The 20,912-nt window shown below is 41.3% G+C and overlaps 2 long non-coding RNA genes across 2 annotated transcripts in view; both read right to left on the bottom strand.

Moving 5' to 3' along the window:
- Positions 1-6,486, bottom strand: part of LOC148222274 (uncharacterized) — a 45,778-nt gene extending 39,292 nt beyond the window's left edge. Inside the window, exon 1 of the long non-coding RNA XR_015806413.1 lies at positions 6,330-6,486. This is a non-coding gene — a long non-coding RNA (uncharacterized LOC148222274). The remainder of the gene's footprint in view (positions 1-6,329) is intronic.
- A 3,625-nt stretch (positions 6,487-10,111) lies between these two features.
- On the bottom strand, positions 10,112-15,033 carry LOC148222275 (uncharacterized). Its single transcript, XR_015806414.1, has 3 exons — positions 14,479-15,033; positions 12,966-13,087; positions 10,112-10,234 (listed from the first exon to the last, which is right to left on the bottom strand). It is a non-coding gene; the product is annotated as an uncharacterized LOC148222275 (long non-coding RNA).
- Positions 15,034-20,912: the final 5,879 nt, after the last annotated feature.

The following is a 20,912-nucleotide window of genomic DNA, read 5'->3' on the forward strand; positions in this document are numbered from 1 at the left end:
CCTGATCAGGAGCAAGCCCTTGGGAGCAAAAGGTGCTGTAAGACAATGAAGCATTTTCTTAAAACACAAAGACCCTGTGCATAAACAAACCCTTCAAGCTCACAGCTACAAATTCCCTTGCTACATGAAGCCATCAGCCATTCCTATGATATATTCCTGATATATTCCTCAAGACAATATATTAGACATATTGTGTATGCTCTCTAAAACATCTGAAAGTAAACACAATAACCACTGAAATAATCATTACCAGGCTGATGTGCTCTGAATCTTTCTAGATCTTTTATATGGTGATTTTAATCTCTGGTCTTCAAAGCCCTGGGTATCCATGGTTCCCTCAAAAATACATCTATGTAATTTAACTTAAAAAAAAAAGAAAAAAAGAAAGTGAGAAAGCTGTCAAAAGGCTTAAACCCAAGAGTTCCTGTCCAAGAAGTAAAAAGGGGCAGATTGGCAAATTGAAAAGGGTTAAAACTTTGAGAGACTTGCAAAATGAGTAGACCAGCCTGCTACAACTCCATGGCAACCGTGTATTTCCACATATGGAAAAGAAGGAACAGTGGAAGACAGTTTCCCAGTCAAACAATATCTTTTCCTGGTCAAAGAATTTTTTGTGGCATAGCTCCACAACCCCACACAATTCAAAAGACTGAACATCATTCCAAACTATTCTGGCTTCACCAAAAGGATCTCCAGAAAAAGGAGATTTTTCAACCCCAAGACCTAACTCACTTGGCCACTTAACACTGCTCCAAGCTTCCAATCTGGCAGGCAGAGAAGCATCTTCCCCATTGGGTAACTGGAGATACAATCTAAGATCAATTCATTCAAAATAGCCTGATAACAAAACAGAGCTTTATAAAGAAGCCAGTCTCTTCCAGATTGTTTTGCTACTTTAAATTTTCCCACTCTGGCAAATATAAGGGAACATTAGGGGAAAATTTATAGAGGGAGCAGAAAAATGTTCCCTCTATACCAACATTTGATGAAATAAATAATTAGAACAAATATTTTAAAAGACAATACAAAATACCCTTAATTGTGTGGTTTTGTTTTGTGTCTTACCCTCCACTTCCTGTTCTTCACCCCTTATATAAAAAATAAAAAGAAAATAATGATTTTTTTTTTTTTTTTAAACACAGACTGCATGGAAAATGAATGGAAAGGAAATAAAAGAATCAGTATTCCTGGTGAGTAATTTGGCTGGAGGAAAAAGACAGATACAGATCAGATTCTTTTGATATGTTAAAAGCATCCCAAAATGCCTACGCTTTGGATGCTTTTACACAAATTATCTTTCATCATAAAAGTACAAAATACATATAATGGACAGCTCATCTCTCTCCAATGAATATGTAGCCACTAGCTGATAAGATAATAGACTAAACACTGACCTGTCACAGACTTGACGATCATAAAAGTAGAGTTTAAAAAGTTGGTTCTCACGTCTCAGGCATTTAATGGGCAGGCACTAAGATCTGCTTCCAATCTTCAAACTCTTTTCATATTGTTCTGCCTTAATAAGCACAGGCATAACCCTCAGACTGGTTGCATTTGAAGAAAGACACTGTTTGTACAAATAATTCTCCTACAACCTCAGTTTCCTGGAACTCCTTCCCACTTAACCTTAGAATGACTTCAGTGTCACACAGTTGCTCTGAAACAGATTAAAACTCTCTTTATTGAGAGCAGCAGCCCAATTTGGTTTATATTCTGATCTCGAGAGGCAGCCTGAGGCATCAGCTGATGGATAGCCTCCTAATAAACAATAATTATTATTTTTGCAATGTGCAAAGCAGCTGAACAGTTGAGAACAGAGCCTCAGAACTGGAAACTCTTTACTGGTGGCTTCTCTATCTCACCCTGGCACCCAGGCCTCCTCCCCACTGTGCCACAGTGCCCATGAGTGCCAAGCTGTTTTCCTACATCTCCTTCCCCTGCCACTTTTTCCAAGGCAGCACAGACAATGCACTTTTGGCCCTAATAATTAACCTAACACACACCTTTGTTGCTGTACGTGCACTGCACATTTCTGCTCCTTTTCCCTCCTACCCTGCAGAAGGACCTCTGTCTGACAGCCTTCCTTCCCTTTTCTCAGCATCTCCCTTTGGAATCTCACAGGGTTCACCTGTGGATAGAAAATCCTCCACAATGCAGCAGCTGAATTCATTTGGACTGGGCAGGACACATGACAGATTTCTTTTATGTAGCTCAGTGTCCTGCAAGATGCCCAATTAATGTTTCCCAGCTATTGGTAAATACTGCATTTCAAATCAACAGCCAGCCTTAAAACAAACAGCCCATGGTGCTCAGACCTCAGAACTGATGGATTCTTACAACAGTCCTACAACAATTCCACTGTGACACCTCTGGAAAGTCACTGACCCTCACTTCCTTTGTTTTAAATCCTGTCAAAGAGGAAGATTAGCTTTAAAAATTATTATTAAAACTGATTAATACCATTCTAGCAGTGGCCTTATACAGATACCAGAATCTCTTCCAATTAAATTAATAGAAGTTCAGCTGTTCAAATGAATTTAGGTACTTATTTTCACTATAAAAAGCTAAAAGTACAGGAAAGTAAGTACACTTGGACACATCCTAGGGGAACAGACCTGCACCTCTCAAGGCTTCTCTTTTCCTCCCCAGTTCACATCAATACTGCTTGTGTAGCACCTAACACTCATTTAAACCAATATTTATTGATTGATTTAGGCACTTTTACAGTCACAGAAGAGCTTTTCATTCTCCTTTAGTGCTATGTAGACGTAGTCACAGAACTCAGAGCAACAGCTTTTAGATGACAAAAATGCAAATGCTGAAAGCATTCAGGGCAAAGGCACACAGGCATTACAGGTGTAAAGTGGTGAGTTCCTCCCTGAGGAACTGGTTCATCTATATGGCAGGTGGCTCACTTTTGTTTATCCTGAATGCAGATTTTCTTATTCTCTCTGTTAGAGCAGGCCCTGGGCATCAACTGTTTTCATTCTGCAAAGTCACTTTAGCACTCATGGCTTTTCCCTTTCGTGATGAGAAAAGGGCTTGCCTTTATATTTTTCTATTTATTATACTCAGGAATTATCACAGTGTAACTCCAAATCTATCCCATTTGGGTTAAGAAAAACAGCATGTAATTCATTTAGGCAGTGTTAGGGACAAACACTCTGGGAATGCAAAACCAATGCTTTAATTGTTCTGTGGCAAGTAATCAGAAAGCCCAATATGCCTGAAACCACCATTTAGCAGTCTAAAGAACCTGGTCAAGCTCAGGCTGACTGGGAGCCAGGTGAGAGCTTAGACCATCACACCACTGGCTTGTTAAGACACTTTCACAAAGGCTTTTTGATTTCACTTGCACCAGCAGCCTCACGCTGAAAGGTTACACTCACAATCAAAGAGAATCTATGAGCTCAATGCACCATGAGCCATTTCTAAGTCACAGAAAGAAAAAGACAAAGATTTTCCCCCAGAAGCAGTGGGGTATCATTCAGCATAGAATTGGAACCTGAATACAGCATTAATAAGAGTATCAGATACATTGATCTATAGTTGGGGGGTTTGTGGAGCTCTGTGAAGCCCAAACCCAGGAGGAATGAAAAGGCAGACAAAGGGATGAAGCCGTGGTCTTTCTGCAGCTGAATATACAGAGGTATATTCACCCTTGGGAACCAGTTTTTTGGAAGAACAGAGGATTTGCTCAATGTTGTGCCAGAAATTAGTGCTGAGGCAGGAGCTGGCTCTGTATTTCCAGAACTGTACCTGGTGCTTCTTGCTCCTATCACAAAGCTCTGGCAGGGGCCAGCTCCCTGCTGTTTTCCATTTCAGGGGCCTGATTCCAGCAAACCAATCTCTCTGCCTTAACTCAGACTCCACAAATGAATTAATGCAACCCACAGATTTCTACAACTGGAAATTATGAGAGGGAAGTCCAGCCTAGAAATGCAGCACTTTTCTTTATAATGGTGCTAGGCAGGCTGGACAGCCCCACCAGTGACTGTCCATCCTAAAGTGGTTTAAAAGCATGGAGGCAGCTACTCTGGAATTCACTCCCTCCCTTTTTCTGCCAGACCATCAGAAATCTTCCTGTAAGCACTGAACTGCTAATCTTTCCCATTCATCCGTGTGGGCAGGGATGGGGATGTGGAGCCTGCTTTGTCACAGGGTTAATGATGGTGGTTTATGCACTGCTGTACTGTCACAACAACAGGCTGACACTTTATGCCTCAGACTGCACAATTCAGCTATTGCCTAAAATCAAACATCCACATTATACCACAGCCCTGAAAAGAGAGAGGATTAAACAATGTGATGCATGGAATACCAGCAATGCCCAGCAAGGGATAAATAAAAGCCTAAGAGTGCACAATCTTCCGTAGAGGCTTGAAACTCACACTAAGCAGCAGCCCAAAGTGGTTACTCAGAGAAAGAGCAGAGAAACACACCAGGCCTAGAGTGATGCTTCTTCCACATTCCAGCTTCTGGCAATCTGCCATTTGGGGATTTCCTGAGCCAGAGGTTGCATCTGCATCAGCGTGTTTAACAGCTCCTGCTGGACCTATTTTCCATGAATTTGTCTAATTGCTTCTTGAATCTATATCTGTCAGCAATAAGTTCCACAACTGAGTTATGCACTGTGTGAAAAAGCAGTTCTGTTTGTCCTGGTCTAAAGTAGCTGCCTTAAAATTCCCTTCATTGCCCCTTTAGTCTTACATTATAACAGGGGATAGTAATTTCCAGTTCATTTTTCTCATGCCATTTATGACTTTAGACACACCTGTATTATGTGTCTCTCTCCCAAACCTAACTGCCCTATTTTATTTAATCTCTTCCAGGAAATCCATTTTAGAACTTTACACATCCTTGTTGCCCTCCTCTGTATCTTCTCTTTTTCTATCACATCATTTTTGAGAGAGAATGATCAGGACTGTGTGCTTGTTCAGGACATGGTGGATAATAACTTTGCAAGCTTTATAAGGCCATTAATTATTTTGTTGTTGACTTAGAGAAAATAGTCACACTGGCCACATACCTGCAGGGTTAATCCCAGAACTGCATTCTACAAATGATAGGTAGGTAATACAAATGACAGAAACCATGCAGGCAATAGTAAACATTTCTGTTTTAGTAAAGTGCTAAAGTGCTCAGCAATTCATGGGGAAAATCCATTATGAGCAATTAATAATTGCTCTAAAACTCCATTTCTGACTCAGGAAATCCTTGCTAACTTCTGCAGGGGGAATGCACCAGGGATTAGTGCAGAGTTTTATCCTCCTCAGAAGCTCTGCAGTTGGCCACCGTTGCCAAGAGATAAAGGAACAGATACATTTTTGGTTCCATTTACCACGATGTCTGTCTATAAATTACAATTTCAACCACCTTGACTGCAGTTGCATCCCCAAAAGCAAACCCAGGCATGGGGGCAGCTGCTCTCTGAGCACTTTTCATTCTAACCAGGCAGAATAAGATCCAGGCTTTTGTGTACTGTGGCTAAATACATTTCTTGTTTGCTATGGAATTGCAGTTATTGCACCCAAATGTCCTCAGCCATGCCTTTCATCCCCAGCATTGTCTGTCCCTCCCTACTCCTTATCTCCAGCACCCACAGGCTCTGTATCTGTACTTTGGAGAGTACTTGCAAACAGAACCTGAATGAATTTTTACAACAGATTAGCTGAAATGCACTGAATGTCTGTGTGGACACACTCATTCAGAATTAAAGTAGGCCTAATTCAATTTAACTTACTCCACTTCCAAAGTGAATTAAGTAAATGTAATTGAAGCTACTTAAATTCTGATTAAGAGTCTTGACATCTGCTGCAAGTGAAGCTATATTATCCACAGGGAGTTAATTCACCACCATAAGTGTGGAAACACAACCAACTGCATAGCAGGAAAGCTTGAGAAAAAGGAAATCGTTAGTCCCCAAATTGCAATAATCACCACAGTGTATTTATGCTAAATGCCTATTTAATCTGGGAGGCAGAATTCCTGCATGACAAAAGAGGGAAACAGACTTATCTGCTTAGAAGACCAATCCTATAGATTTTTTTGGTATTTTTTTAATTCTTGTAATGGAATTATAATTGTGTCAGAACCCCAGAGAAGTTGGTTAAGGATAAAAAGAGGTGAAACTGCATCACAAGAAATGCAACTGCAATCAAATCTGCCTTGCTAACTCAGTGTTGTGCAAATAACCATCTTCACCTGGGGGAGTAGAAAATGCCTTAGAAAATGACCTCAGTTTGTAGGACACATCACAGAAAACCCCTGTGTGCCCTGCTGGGCTTGGCTTCTCCCTCTCAGTTTGTTGTTAATGTGCTTGTTCTCACTTGATGGCAGAATCACAGAACCTCAACCTCGTGCTGCCTTGATGCTGTTCCTGTTTCAGGCCATGTCAATGGATAACCCTGCTGCTCTTGACAGTGAGAGAGAAGCCAGTGGGTGTCCTGTCTCTTCATGATCTGCTGTGTCTATAAATCAGGAGTGCTGTTATTTAAAAAAAAAAAAAACTTTATTACATTTTGTGAACATTCAGTTCATCCCATGCCATTATTATGCAACTTTTTATGCACAGCAGCAGGTATTTACAACTGAACTTGAATCTAAAAAGCAGTTTTCCAGCTTATTCTTCACTTCTGTGCTGACAAGCACAGCAAAAATAGATTTGCTGGGGTTATTGGCCTAGTTTGGGCTTAGGAAGATTAGGAAGTGACTGAATAAAGACTGCAGCAAAACATTGCTTGAGACCAAAACAAGGCAGCAGTGACCAAGGGAATAGGTGGTACCTTCTAGCCTTACACAGCCTAGCAGCTGTCCCCGTGCTCTCTCCATGTTTTTCCAGGTATCTGAAGTCCCTGTGGCCCTTTGCTGTCCAAGCCCCAAGTGCTGGTGTGCGTTCAGACTGGAGGGACACACATGATTCTAGTGAGAAATAAGAAATAAAGTTGTGACCCTTCCCATGAGAAAAGTCTAAACACCTTTTCTGGTCCAGCCTCAAACTCAGTAATGAAGAGCTAAAGTTCCCTTTCTGCTATAAATATATATCCATTTTTCCTAACTTTATCTTCTAAAACTTTACAAGGTTTGACACTTGTTCCTTCCTGGACACCTCATCCCAACAGCTGCATTGCCAGTGGAAACTTCTCCAGAGTCTCTAATATTAACACTGTGCATGCTGAGAATGTGGCCTTTGGCCAAGAAATTTGCCTCCTTTCCCTTCATTCTGTTGGATTTCAGTCAGGTAGAACTGTAGTGTAGAATCAAGGGTAATTTCATGGATTTTTCAATCAATTTTCAGTAGAAATCTGAAGCCTCTTGGTCTTTACACCAGCTCTCTTTGTCTACCCCATAGAAGGAGAGCCAAGGACCTTCAAACTTGTTAACTTGTTTTAACTACCTTTCACTAACAATCAGAATAGTTTTCTGTTTTAAAAAATACTGCTTGAAATAGAAACACAAAAAAAAGTTTACTACAATGGTCGGGGCCAAAACGTTGTGTTCTGAAAATTCCCTTAACAAATTCCATATTAACATTAAGTGAGAAAGGGAAAAGGTGCTACAAAAAATTTCTGAGAGATTTATTCCTCTAAGAAAATGCTTATTGACAAAGACAGGAGAGAAGAAAAACCAAGCAGAAAAAAAAAAAAAAAAAAAAAAAAAAAAAAAAAACACAAAAAGAAAACCCAAAGCCCAGAAAGAAGTGAGGGAGAATATTTGAAGGCCATAAGTGATACAAGACCTTCCTACCTCATCTCCAGATCATTTCAGAGCAAGGCTAATAATACAATTTTAATGACAACTGTGTAGAAATCAGTTTTTCTACCTGGAATTTCTTGCCTGACAAAATGATCAAGGCCTCAGCCTCAGGTAATTCATAGAGGAATAATATGTGAGAAAAATATAATTTTAATGTCTTCTACCAAAAACGATGACCAGCTCTGCCCTCTATACTGGCATTATTAGTTCACTGCTTGCACATAATGGGGAAGTAGCTTTGCTGTGTGGTCGTAAATGAAGTAGAGTGGAGGAGTTTAGTTCAAAAGTGACAGAAAAAAAGAATTCCAAGAACTCTACTGAGAAGCTTACTGGAAAAGTGGGGCTGAAGATCTAAATGCAGGAGGTGGATGATTCAGTAATGAATGGAAGGCTCATTTTGACAGCTTGGGCTGCCATCCAAGCTAATTTGTTTCCAAGCCTTCAGTTTGCCAACTGAAGTGGCTGAGGAATAATAGGCCCCCAAAAATATTTCTAAGGAAACACAATGCCCATTATCACTGAAGGAGAAAGAAACTGCACATTTCAAAGAGCAAAAAGAAATTTGAGATCTGCCAACTTTGGCCAGTTCCAAATGACACAGGAAGGAGTAGTTATAATGTACTGAAAGGAAAGAAGTAGAGTATTGTTAAATAAAATAAATTCAAAGTAAAACTCATCATAAAAAATAGACACAATAAATAGAAGGATGTTTCTTTCACAGGTAGGTGATTTTATGGCTGAGCCTATGCAAGCAGCCTATGATAAAGAAAGAGGCATAGCAAAAAATGGAAAAGAAATTGGTAAAGAGAAGAAGTATATAATAAGATGAAAAATAATGAACCAGGATCTTTATGTTTGACCCAACTCACCAGCAAGGCTACGTGCCACAGCTCGGGGTGTGCTGCTTTGACTCCTCCTTTCCAGCCAGGAAATGGAAAAGCCACGTCCCGTCCATGGATCAGCAGCTGCAGAGAGCAGAAATGCTCAACAGGAGCTGCCTGTCCTGCAGCCCAGCTCAAACACAGCCACAGCCACTCTCTGCACTCCTGTCCTGCTCCCTCGTGCTTACCAAGGTGACAGCTCCCCTCGGTAACACAAGAGGGAGATTGGATCCTCAAGTATCCTCAAAAAATTGAAAGAGTTTTATACATTAGAGGAACCAAACGATCCCCACTAGAAAAAGGAGTTAGGTTAACGTGCAGGTAAGCAGAATGTGAGGGTTTTAAGTGTTGAGAAACTACTGCATGTTTACAAGAAATACCTATAGAGGCTCGCTTTTTCAACATGGAAATTTTAATGAAGAGGCTAGATGTGGCCAAGTGTATATAAAGGGTGGAGGGGGTTGTTTTGTTTTATGCAAGCACATTTAAAAGGTTACAATTTGTAAAATTATCCCATTAGCGCTTTTTTTCTACGTAAGGGGGGGAAAAATCCAGTTTTCTGTTCTAAAACCTGTTCACCAAAATACTGAAGTTACCTGTTAGCCTTCAGATTAGATTTTCCTAACATTCAGCAGCTGCCAAACTCACCTTTCTCACATGCTACAAACAGCCTTTTTACCAAAAAGTAGCATTTTAGTGAGAGACTTGCCAACCTTTTGAACTGCACCCTCTGTGCTGCCCCAGCAGCACATGCCTACAGACACAGCTTCCTCAGCCTCCCAACCACCTTCCTGATTTGAAACCTTTCCTTTTTCCCCTGCATTTTTCAAAGAACGAAGGAAGACTGAAACTACTGTAATTTTCTTGCACTAGACAGATTTCTAAGTCTCAAGTGGTTTTGGATGCACGTTTCCTGGTAGATGGTATTGAGGACCCTTCCTAATAGATTTGTACAAGTGTTCCCTACCTGCATTCCCTGAGAAGGGAATCCAGCACTGAAGGTTATTTTTTCTATTTCTACCACAATTGTACTACAAAGCTACTTAATTAAATGGGCACTCAAAGCTAATGTGCTCCCTCAGGGTAGGTCTAAATTGCAGTGGGAAGGTGTGACTGCAGCTTCAGTGGTGTACCAAGCCCAGCTCCCACCCCAGGAGTATCAGCAGCCACAAAGCCACACCTGAGCAGGTTTCCCTGCAGGGTGAATCACTGCACACATTGACACAGCTCTGTCATCTCTGTGGTTTTACAGAAACTCTCTAAAAATAGCTATGGCAGCATCAGGGCCAGCACTGGACTCATGAAATATTTGGGAAGGTAAGACATGCAGCCCCTTCCAACCACACGGTGAATTTCTGCCTAAATTCATTTCAGAGCCTTTGTAATTGTACCTATTGCCTCTCCCTGAAGCCGACAGTGTTTCCATGTGCTCATTTCCAGCAAAGATACACTTTTAATGAGTATGCAGTGCCATACCTTGCATTCTTTTCATGTCAGTTGTTTTCATGGGTGGTCACCTCTCCTCAGCAGAGCCCAAGGACTAACTCAATACCTTGCAAATTGATTCTTCCTCATGAGAGGGCACTGGCTGGATGCCACTGAAACAGAAATAACTACGTTTCCAGAGGTAAGATTGTTTGTGTTTATTCAACAAGCTGCATCTCCACAACATTCTGACGTTGGAAATCCAAGTATTTTAAGAAATTAACCTTTCAAACAGAATTCTGACAAAGGAGGATGTTTTGCTGATAGATGAGCAATATCTTGCCACACTTAAAAAGATTAGTATTTGTGACTTTTGACATAATTACTGATTTCCTCAACAGATTTAAAGTCTAAGTTTATCTTCATGTTAATCCAATTTCATGCCTAGAACAGAGCAAGCACAACAGAATGTCTTTCGTAACCTTCTGATATCATTAATTATTGCTACATTGGGAGTTACAGCATGGAACAAACAGGTTTTTAAATGGAAATCATTTGTCTCTCAGCAGGGAGACTCAACAGTTTTATTTCCTTCAACACCAAGCTGCATTCAAGTAATCTTGTTTCATGGTGATCCTCCCTCGACAACCTGCAAGTCAATGGTGAAATCCCATCTATTTTGTTCCTGGATTGGTCAAATATGCTGCTCATAGGGGGAGGTGTCTATTTCCTCTCCTAATTGTGGAGGAAGGGTTTTCTATATGTTAAGGCCACGCTTTCCCCAAGCTGTGGGCATTTGGTCAGGTTTCCTGGTGATTTTCCACAAAAGGAAATCCCCTAACTCATTAAAAAAAAAAATAGATTAATTGACCGGTTCAGCAACAAGCTGCCCCAGGACCCAATAAACTTTACAAAGGGTACATTCCAATTACGACTGGGCTCAGCATGAACCTGATAAGTAAGCCAGCAGTATCATACTCCAGCATTAAGAATTTTTTTTTTCTTTTTCCTCCATTAATTTAACTCTTTATTGGCACTTGTGGATTGACTAACTTCTTATTTTCCCTTTCCCTGTGAATGTTAACCTTGCTGATGAACTCCCAGCAATGTGATCTGCCAGGGTCAATAAAGCAACCCCTGGTCTCCAGTCACTTTCCTGGCACTGTTGTAGCCTGTAAGAAGGGTCAGTGACAGCACTGCCCTCTCCCACACTGTGCCTGGTGTTGTGAAATGAATCCAGCTCCCTGACCAGGACAGGGGAGAGGCAAAGACATTTTCTCACAGCAGAAACATCTACTGCAGAAATTGGAAGCACCTGGTAGCAGAGCACAGCTACAAGCCTGGCTTCACTGTGTGAGAGGGGTGGGAGGGGTACAGGGTCTTTTGGTAACATAAGGGCAGCAGCAGGAGAAGGAAATGCAAGACAGATATCAAGTTAGGGAGATGGAAAAAAAATAGATTACTGGCTACAAAAAATTCATTGTTTTATATTGTCATGTATTAGTCCATCATGGCATTAGACAACACAGACACACAAGTAAGGGCACCTAAAACTTGAGTACTCCTGACCCTTTTGTGCCCAGCCCTGTCCTAAGGCACTGTCTAGAAAAGCCTGATCTTGGTAACACTCACCTGTCAGGTGAGAGCAAGCCTGGTTAGCCAAAAAGAAGAGCTGCTGATTTTAGATCTTTGGAGGGTTCCCCACTCAAGGCACCCAGCTGTGTGTGGATACAGAAGCCCACACACACCAACTCCACCTCCCCTCTGCCTGTGAGGAGCTCAGGCTGGGCACAGGGCTGTCCTCAGGTACCAAAGACATCATTTGACCACTCTGGCAGCATCTGGATGTGGTTCAAACAATTAAAAGGCATTTCTTCCCGAGGAAGTGCCCCATGAACTGCATTTGCTGTCCTGAACCCCCAGCCTGATTTGGGTGCAAGACAGCCTTTACTCACAGAGGCTTTTTTAAGAAACATTCAATGATTAGTTCACTACTCATTTTACACACCTGCCTGGTAACTACTGCTGCTTTTAACACATAAAAATGTGCAGAAATATGTACAGAAGACATTTAAACTGTTTGGACCTGCATCTACTTCTGCTCAGATTTTGAATATCATTTTCATACATTTATTATGCCTAGCCTGCACTGTATTTCTTAGAAGAACAAGAATAACTGTAATTATTGTTGTCAATCAAAGTTTCTCTGAAGTCCTCAGCTTTACTGTTTCAATAACTCATTTTAACCGGTGGCAAATGTCTCCAGCAAGCACTAGAGCCTAATTTGCAGTCTGGTTCCCTTGTCATTTTCTGAGTCATCTTGGTGGAATGCTGTGAGGCAAGAGATTAGTTTTAGGACTTTTTTTCATCTTCCTTTTCTTTACATCTGAGGGCTGTTAAGAAGTTTGGTTTCAATAGCTCAGATATATTCAAGGCATACTACAGGTACCGAAGGTGCAATGAAATACAAAGTTTATTCTACTTCAGTACAAAGAAAATACCTGATAAACTGTTCCAAAGTCAGCCTTAGCACATGCAGGTGCAGATATTATTGGTTTCACTGAAATTAGAGTTGCTTACAACTGGTGCTGGATTTAGCTCCTTACAAGAAAACTCCTCAGCATCACATAGAGATCAACTGTGATTGCACAGCCGTTGGTGTAAATCTGGAGTAATTCTACCAGTGATACACAAACCTCGAGGCAAACATAGAAATAGCTAAGATGCCAAAAGTAAACGTGATGCAATGCTGATGGAGTTGTAGGAACTGACAGTTTCCTCCTCAGATCCTTAATCAGGTGTCACTGAGAGGTGCTAATATAATTAGGGATGAGATATGGATTAATAGGAAGAAAATATCATAACCTCCCTCTTACAATAAAATGGTTCATAGACTATACTTACCCACAAACTGCACCATTCTTCTGGTAGCATGACATTTGCTAAAGCAAAAGCCTGTTGATAATTCTCTGTAGTCCTATATAGCACTCAGCCATGGCTGCTCTTCAAAAGGCCATATTTATCCCCTGGGAAATATAGCTGTATTAATATGACATTTTGTCACAAATTAATCTTAAACAGGGGTAATATTTTTGACAGTGAGTTGAAACTGGAACTAAAAGGCAGTTCAGGTGGTTAAAGTAGCAATATCCTGTCACAGACTTATATTCCCTGAGACAATACTGTTATGGTGTAAGTACCAATGTACTGGGATGTACTAACGGGGAGAAATGTGCAAGTCTTTCTTCATTTTAACAACATACAGGATCATTGGCCTTCTACTCTTTATTACAGCTGGCAGTAGAGTAATGCCCACTGATCCCAAGGACCAGAGCCTGTGGTGCCAGGTGCAGCACAGAATAACAAACCTTGTGCTCAGAAAAAGCTGCCAAGGCAGATAATTAGCACCTCATCTCCCATCACGATGGGCTGCACTGTTAGATGTAGACAGACAATTTTAAAAAGATTAAAAAAAAAAAAAAAGCTCATTTCTCATTAAAGCGATTAAAAGTGGCCTGGTCTGGTTTTTAATTGAAGTCCCATGGCACAAGTCAGTTGTGACGAAAGGGATTCTCTGTGATGTGCTCTCTTTCCTGCTGTGGAAGTTCCCAGGCTTTGTACAGTTCGTCAGTGCCAGGCTAATTAGCACAATGTAATCCTGCCACTTACACCCACTTCCCAACTCATTTGCACTCTTACAGAAATCAGGGTAAATTCATACTACAGATTTCCACAGGAGATGACCCTATTATACAAAGGATGCTGGAAACCTCTTTTTATTCCATTCCCCCAAACTCCATGGTGCTCATGGTCACTGAAGATGGTTAGTGGTTTGGTGAACCCAAAACTACCTTATAGGCACTTCAGGGAGCATCTCAGCTGTTCTTCACCAATTGCATGTCATTTGCCCTTAATGGGATCATTTTCATTAAGACTAATGTCTCCTCCCTGGCTCTTTAGCTTAATTCCCTCCTCTACCTGAAGGCTGCAGCCACAGGCCATCCAGAAATATTTGTGTTACACGACAGACTGGAATACCCACACTTCTGACTGTTTAATATCAGTCTTGGAGATGTGATGTGAAACCTGCTGACCACTAGCAGTTATTAAAGCTCCAATGACACTTTTTGCTAGAGCAGAGGGTATTATTAACTCCAGGATCCTGGCCACTCTCCAGTTTGGATAATTACATTCTAGCACACTAAATTTCCCCCTGCAGTTTCAGATGGGGAACTTCTGTTCTTCACTTCCTCCTGAACAGCCAGAGCAAAGTGTCGCTGGCACTGAAATGCCAACATGTCCCAGCCAGGGAACAGGACTCAGCCCGTGGGCTCACACTCTGCAAAATGCTCTGGGACTCGTTAGTAAGGAGGTGCACAATGCATGACCCAGAAAACCATAAAACCACAGCTCTGACCTTGGTGGCTCTGCAGGTTGATCATGCTCTCACATTGCTGGATTTGATTTCTGCCAGTGCAATCCACATGAAAGGCCTGGGTATCTTCCAGTGCTGCACCCAAAGTCCTCAGGATGGACCAAGAGGTTTTGCTACTCTGTGTTTTATCAACTGCTCGAGTAATTGTTACTAAGATCTAAAATTAAGGCCTTTCTATGCATAAGAATTACTTCATGGTACTCAGTATGCAAGAGTTTTTAGGTAACGATTGGATCTTCTGTAAAGAGATAGTAAATAAAAGCAGCCATAACTTCTGCATTAGGGAACACCAGAAAGATTGGACTAAGGGCAAGATTTCCTGAACAGGAAACGATGTGTGTTTATCCAGCTGAGCTGCTTACTCCTTCTAGGTACTGTGAAACTACGAGGAAAATGCTTCTGTAGTGGGGCAACGAGGGCCCATGGGGTACCAGTGCCATAACCTAGAGAGAGAGAGAACAGAGATACTGTGAGAGAGGGGAAACACTTCCTGTAACTTTGCTGGGAGAGGCAACTTACAACGTATTTACTTTTAAAAGCTTGTTTGATTGATTTTCATATGAAAAACATTCCTGGGAAATCTAAGTCTGAGATTCAGAAATTATGATGGCTGAAGAGACCAAATCACTGAAATATTAAAGAAACCTTGAAAATACTATTTCTGTGTTCATCTGAGAGCAAACAGACAGAATTCTCTTCTCTGAATTTCTCCAGCTTAGCATAAGAAAGATGATACACTGTAGATTCTGTTGCTCCAGGCAACTGATGAGGAACATCTTTGATGTGCTTTGATTAATGCTGCCTTCTTTGATTCAATGATATTTGGTTCCAGCTCCACTTTAAAAATAAAAAACCCTTACTACCAGAGGGAAAAATATTAAGGACATTTGCTTGGAAAACACTCGGGCTTATGTTCAGAGTTCTTATTCAAGATCAGAAAGTTTTCTCGCCTGTATTGTTCTCTCTCCTTTGAGCTGGTCACCTCGACTGCAAACCTGGACACCAGGTACCCTCTCCTGGGATAGCTCTTTCCATCTTTTAGGACAAGAGAAAAACAGGAGTGAAAAGTACTTCTGGAGATTCTGTCACTCCCTTTGCTTCCAAACTACCTGATTGTTTCTAGCAGACACCTATCTGCTTTGTGATTGAGATTTCACACTCTCCTGGAATGATCTATTTTGAGATTTGACTTTCCTACCCACTCACACCTTCAGACAGAGATGCTGTCAGGAAACATCAGAACTCCAGAGAAATACAGCCATTTCTGTAGTAAACTGGGGAAGTTTATATAAAAATATAGAGAGCAAATCACTTCAGTGATGTTTAATTTAAAGACGAAAATGGACTGTGTATCCAGCCCAGGTGGAAAGGGACTCAGAGAATCTGCCAGGTTCCCTGGCTATCCCACAGCTTTTGAACTTTACCATTGTTAATTTTGCATCCAGCAGTTCTGGATTAATCAGAGCAGATCACAATACCCAGCAATCTTGGTCTGATGTCCAGGTAATAGTAGAAGGAGCAGAGCCAGGAAGCAGAAGGAGGAAAAGAGGAGTCACCTATCATGTTTCATTCACTGGGCAGACATTCTCAAACTCTCAGCCCAAGAAAACTCCCACCTGTTTCTGAACAATGCTGCTCAAAAGCAGCATTTTCCTGAATGGATCAGTACAGCTCACTACTAAAGGCTCTTCTAGAATGAGCCAATACTGCTCTGAGTTAATATTAGTCTACACTGCAATGTGTACACTGATAGTGGCTTAAGTTTTTTTTTTTTAAGGAAATGTGAATTCCCGTATGCCCTACTTTGGTAGCTTAAAGATTGTAGGAGGTCAAAAAAAAAATAGGTCAGTGAAAATAACATTGCAACAAGAAATTAATTGCAAAGAACGTTTAATATGACAGGGGACTACATAAAATCCTATTATATTTCTTCACTATCCTACTCAGTAGTCTGTACTATTGCTATACTCAAAGGCCAGGGCAGTCTCCCAGGGTAAATTGCTACATTAGTTTGACATTTCTGGCTCCAATTAACCTTATATTTGAGCTATTTTCCGAGGGTTTTTTTAAAAAAATCTGTGATAAGGTTATGTTTTTCTATTAGAGTTTCAATTGCTTAATGGCCTGTTCCTGGTGCCAATCCCTCTTTAAACACACCCTAGGTAAGTAAAATTAGGCCATAGTTTGACAATACATTGCTCTTGGCAGCAGGACCAGCCCAAGGTACTCCAAGCTCTTCCTCCTTGCCCCTGTCCACACACTGCACCTCCATCCAGGAACCAACCAAAAGCTCACTAAAACTCCTGTCTCGTCCAGGGATTGTGAAGAAATCAGAAGAGCATAGAGGATCTCTGACTTCACAAGAGTAGTTCCAGATCTTGTGCTCTTTTCCTTGAACTTTTAGGTGCAACTGCATCACACCTGTGGTGTGGTACCAGGTCACCATGCAGGAGAAAATCTGCTATATTCCACTCATCCCATGGGCACCATGCAGGAAAACTTCAAGAGGAATTTCTTCATGGAAAGGGTTGTTAAGCATTGGAACAGACTGCCCAGGGCAGTGCTGGAGTCCCCATCCCTGGAGGTGTCCAAGGGACACCTGGATGTGGCACTCAGTGCTCTGGGCTGGTGACAAGGTGGGGATCAGCCACAGGCTCAACTCGATGGTCTTGGAGGTCTTTTCCAACCTCAGGGATCCTGTGAATGGGATAAATTGCATTAGAGAGGTCTTCCATGTGCAAAGCAACCTTGAGGAAGAAGAAACAAGATCTATCTCCCAATCAGCATATATCAAAATATTATATCAAAACATTATATCAAAATAACAACATATATCAAAAAAATACAGAAAAAAAGCAACAAATTGTCTCCACAAGGACAGAGCAGGGCTAAGGACTTGCTGACACCCCGGGCACAGAGGAGCAGCACCTTCACTCTCGTGCTCCTTGCAGCTCTTACTGGCCCTTTGAACAGGTAATTCCAAGCCAGAAAACACTGCCAGGAGCATGCAAAAATTTTTGAGAACAATGAACCCTGCCCACAGCTGCAGATCCAGCCAGATCAGTATCTTCTGGGGACAAATCAAAGAGAAGCAAGAAGAAATTCAAGAAAGCTTCTTCTGTGGCCTTTTGCCCAAACATTGTGCAGTGAAAGACACCAGTAGTGAAATCAGCTTCCTCATGTTCCACAGATATAAACATATATTCATTATTTGAGCTGCACCAGAAAGCAATTCTTGGAAGTAAGTCTTGGCCTGTAATTTGCTGGCAAGCAGCTCACTCCAAGTATGAAATTTTCAAAACATGAAATTCAAGCTCTATGACCTACAGTCTGGCAGACGAGTCAATTTTAATGCTTTAATCACGATCCTGCTATAAATGCTTACATTTATGAATGCAAATTCATTAGCTACAAGCACTTGCCAAAAAAAATATGTATTTTTGAAACATTCCCAATGTCAAGTCTGCTTATTTTAATATTTCCGGAATAGAATTACTTGGGAAGTGAAAACATCTTAAATTTTATTTTTATTTTCATATTAATGTGTTTCAAATGGAAAGAAGAATAGCTAGATTTTGCAGCTCCATCCAGCTCCAGCATTAGGTGAGGGGTAATAATACTGCACAAAGCATCATAGAGACAACTACAGAAGTGGGAGAGCTGAGATATGGTTGGCAAGGAAACCACAACTGACAATAGCCTGGATTTTCACATGCAGAACCTCCAGCTCTGTGATGTTAATTATGTACAGCACGGCTCTGCTGCTGAACTCACCCCATTGCCTGCCACATGAGCCAAACTAAGCAAATACTTCATCACCTCACTGAATTTCTCTGATAGACCCAGTGGAAGTAAATGATAGAATTTTCCTTTACTTCAGTGGATAAAGACAAACACCTTGGGCCTTATTTTATTTATTTCAATAGAAACTCAATGGTACGGTAAAATCCACATGATGCAATTCAGTATTCTACCTAAAAAAACGAAGATTTTGGACACACAGAGTGAGCAAATAATCATGGCTAAGATTTTTCAAGACTAATACTTATGTGAGGCAACTTAGTAAGTCATACTTGAATCTTTAATGGCACAGCAGCTCTTGAAAATGTGTAACCAAAATAAGGACACTTATTTAGGTGCATAAAGAAAGTTCAAGTTAGTTTACTTACCATCAAAAAATCCCAACACTAAAATGATGATTCTGAACTATAAAAATCAATACAGAAAACATGGTCAATATCTTGTTAAAATAGGGCACTTACCGAAATTAATAAACCAAATTAAAGCCACTATTGGAACATAAATCACAAGTGTGACTCACAGCCTATGTGGAGCTGTGCAGACATAGATCAAACTTCAGGCAAAGTTCAGCTCTAATTGCCCAGAGCAATTGGCTGTTGCTCTCTCCCTTCTTCTCAGGACCTCAGAATCAAAGAGGCACAGAATATTCCGAGTTGGAAAGGGCCCACAAGGATCAAGGAGATCATTTATTCAGTGAACAGCCCCTGTGGGGACTGAACCCACAACCTTGGCATTATCAGCACCACGCTCCAACCAAGTGAGCTCATCCCAAAGAGCTCAACCCCAAAATAAATAAGCTCCAGTTTGGAGCAACCCCTCCAGAATGTAACCCTACCCCACATATTGATGGTGCATTTTGAACCTCGAGGTCTGAGACACAGACCCTGCTGCCAAACCTAAAGCCAGGAGAGGTGGTGACCCCCGGGCCAGCCTGTGTGCTCTGTAGCTAATCCCAATTCCTGCCGAGGCACGAGGAGTTTGCAGGGCTGAGAAGCCCCAGGATTGACCCAGAGCTCCCCTCTCCCCTCCCTGCCCCAAATCAGCAGAGACCACCATTATGTAATCCTGGGCCAATTTGCATTGGAAATGCTGCACGAGCACCACTTCATCCGCCGGGAGATTCCCAGAGAATCATTTATTTATTGTGTTGTCTAAAAATTACCTTTAGAAATAGAAATGCTAATTTGGCTGGGAAAAGATTGCATCAAGGCAGAGATTCGGGCTGGGGGATGTTTCCTACATTCATTAACACAAAATAAACTGCTCTGGTTTTCAAGAGTGGAGGATCAATGACTGTCTTTTACATCATTATATATATGAAATTTTCACATTATCTTCCCTGCACAACATTCCAAATTCAGGAAACACCTCTCTGAGTATTAATTGTGCAGAATAATATGGCTGACTGTCTGTATGATCTCTCCATCCTTTGATGTTTAAATTGATCCTGGTATTCTGGAGACAGCTTCTGCAGAACCGATTTCCTTGTCTTTATTTTAGCTAGGTTCATTCAAAGGGCAAAATATCTAAGCATTCAGCTTTTGACCCTACTAGCAAATATTTAATGTATGAATTAAACTGGACAGGGCTTTGCCAGAAGCTCTCTTCATGTTTTATTTCTGAAGCTATTTTTACCAACATTTAATCGCTTACATGTAAGCAGATAAAGACATCTCTGACAAACTGTGTTTATTGAGCTAAATGCCATCAAGGAAAGCCCTTTTATTTTTTTATAATGGGTTCAGTGCACTTTGTATCTCTGGCTTTATTCCGAAACACACTGTTACCGTCCTGGAGGATGATACAGTACCTAATATACTCCTAAATAAATGCACAAGTGGATGGACACAGGAGGCAGCTTGACAAAGAGACGGATGGATAAACTTGAAACCATCTTTAATAGGCTCCCAGGAAATAAAAGAGTGGTTACAATCTCCAGTTACTCTCCTGCCCTTTCTGTACATATTTACAAGGGACCATTCTGTAACAACCATCAACAAGCAAACAACAACCAACACCTGATTAAAGGTCAAACCAGCAGTGACAAAGCACAAATTAAAAGGGGAAACCCTGATTTTCACATCCCCTCCCCTATCAACCAGGAGGCATTAGAGACCAGACTGCTGGGTGTCAGCAAAAATTTGAAAAAAAAAAAAAAGGGGGGGGGGGGGAATTGAGGTAGCAAAATATACAAATATTTTTGGATATTAATGATGACCCTTGGATGACCAGTAAGGGGAGGAAAGTTGTGAGGAGAGAAGCATTTTAAGAACAAATAGCCAAGAGGTGGAGAGGGCAACAGCAGAACTGGAGAATGACAAAACCAGGCCACTGCCAGGTGGAAAGGGCTTGGGGTGGGAACATGACCAAGTAATTAGCAGGTGGAAGGGGAAGTTAAGGGTCAAAATCAATCTCTCAGGGGCGGCAGGGAGGTATTACCACTGCAAAGGGCTCTCGTCTGACCAGCACAGGGGATCCACAGGCTGCTGGCAGGAGATTGCAGCCAAACCTTTGCCTCAACTCTGCAGTGGCTGCAGCACATTCCAGAACATCCCAAACTTGCACTGCACACCCTCTATCACTGCTTGTGCTGCCCCAGCTCATCTTTGAGGGGA

This window comes from Sturnus vulgaris, chromosome 13 (genome assembly GCF_052056855.1).
Source record: "Sturnus vulgaris isolate bStuVul1 chromosome 13, bStuVul1.hap1, whole genome shotgun sequence".
NCBI lineage: Eukaryota > Metazoa > Chordata > Aves > Passeriformes > Sturnidae > Sturnus > Sturnus vulgaris.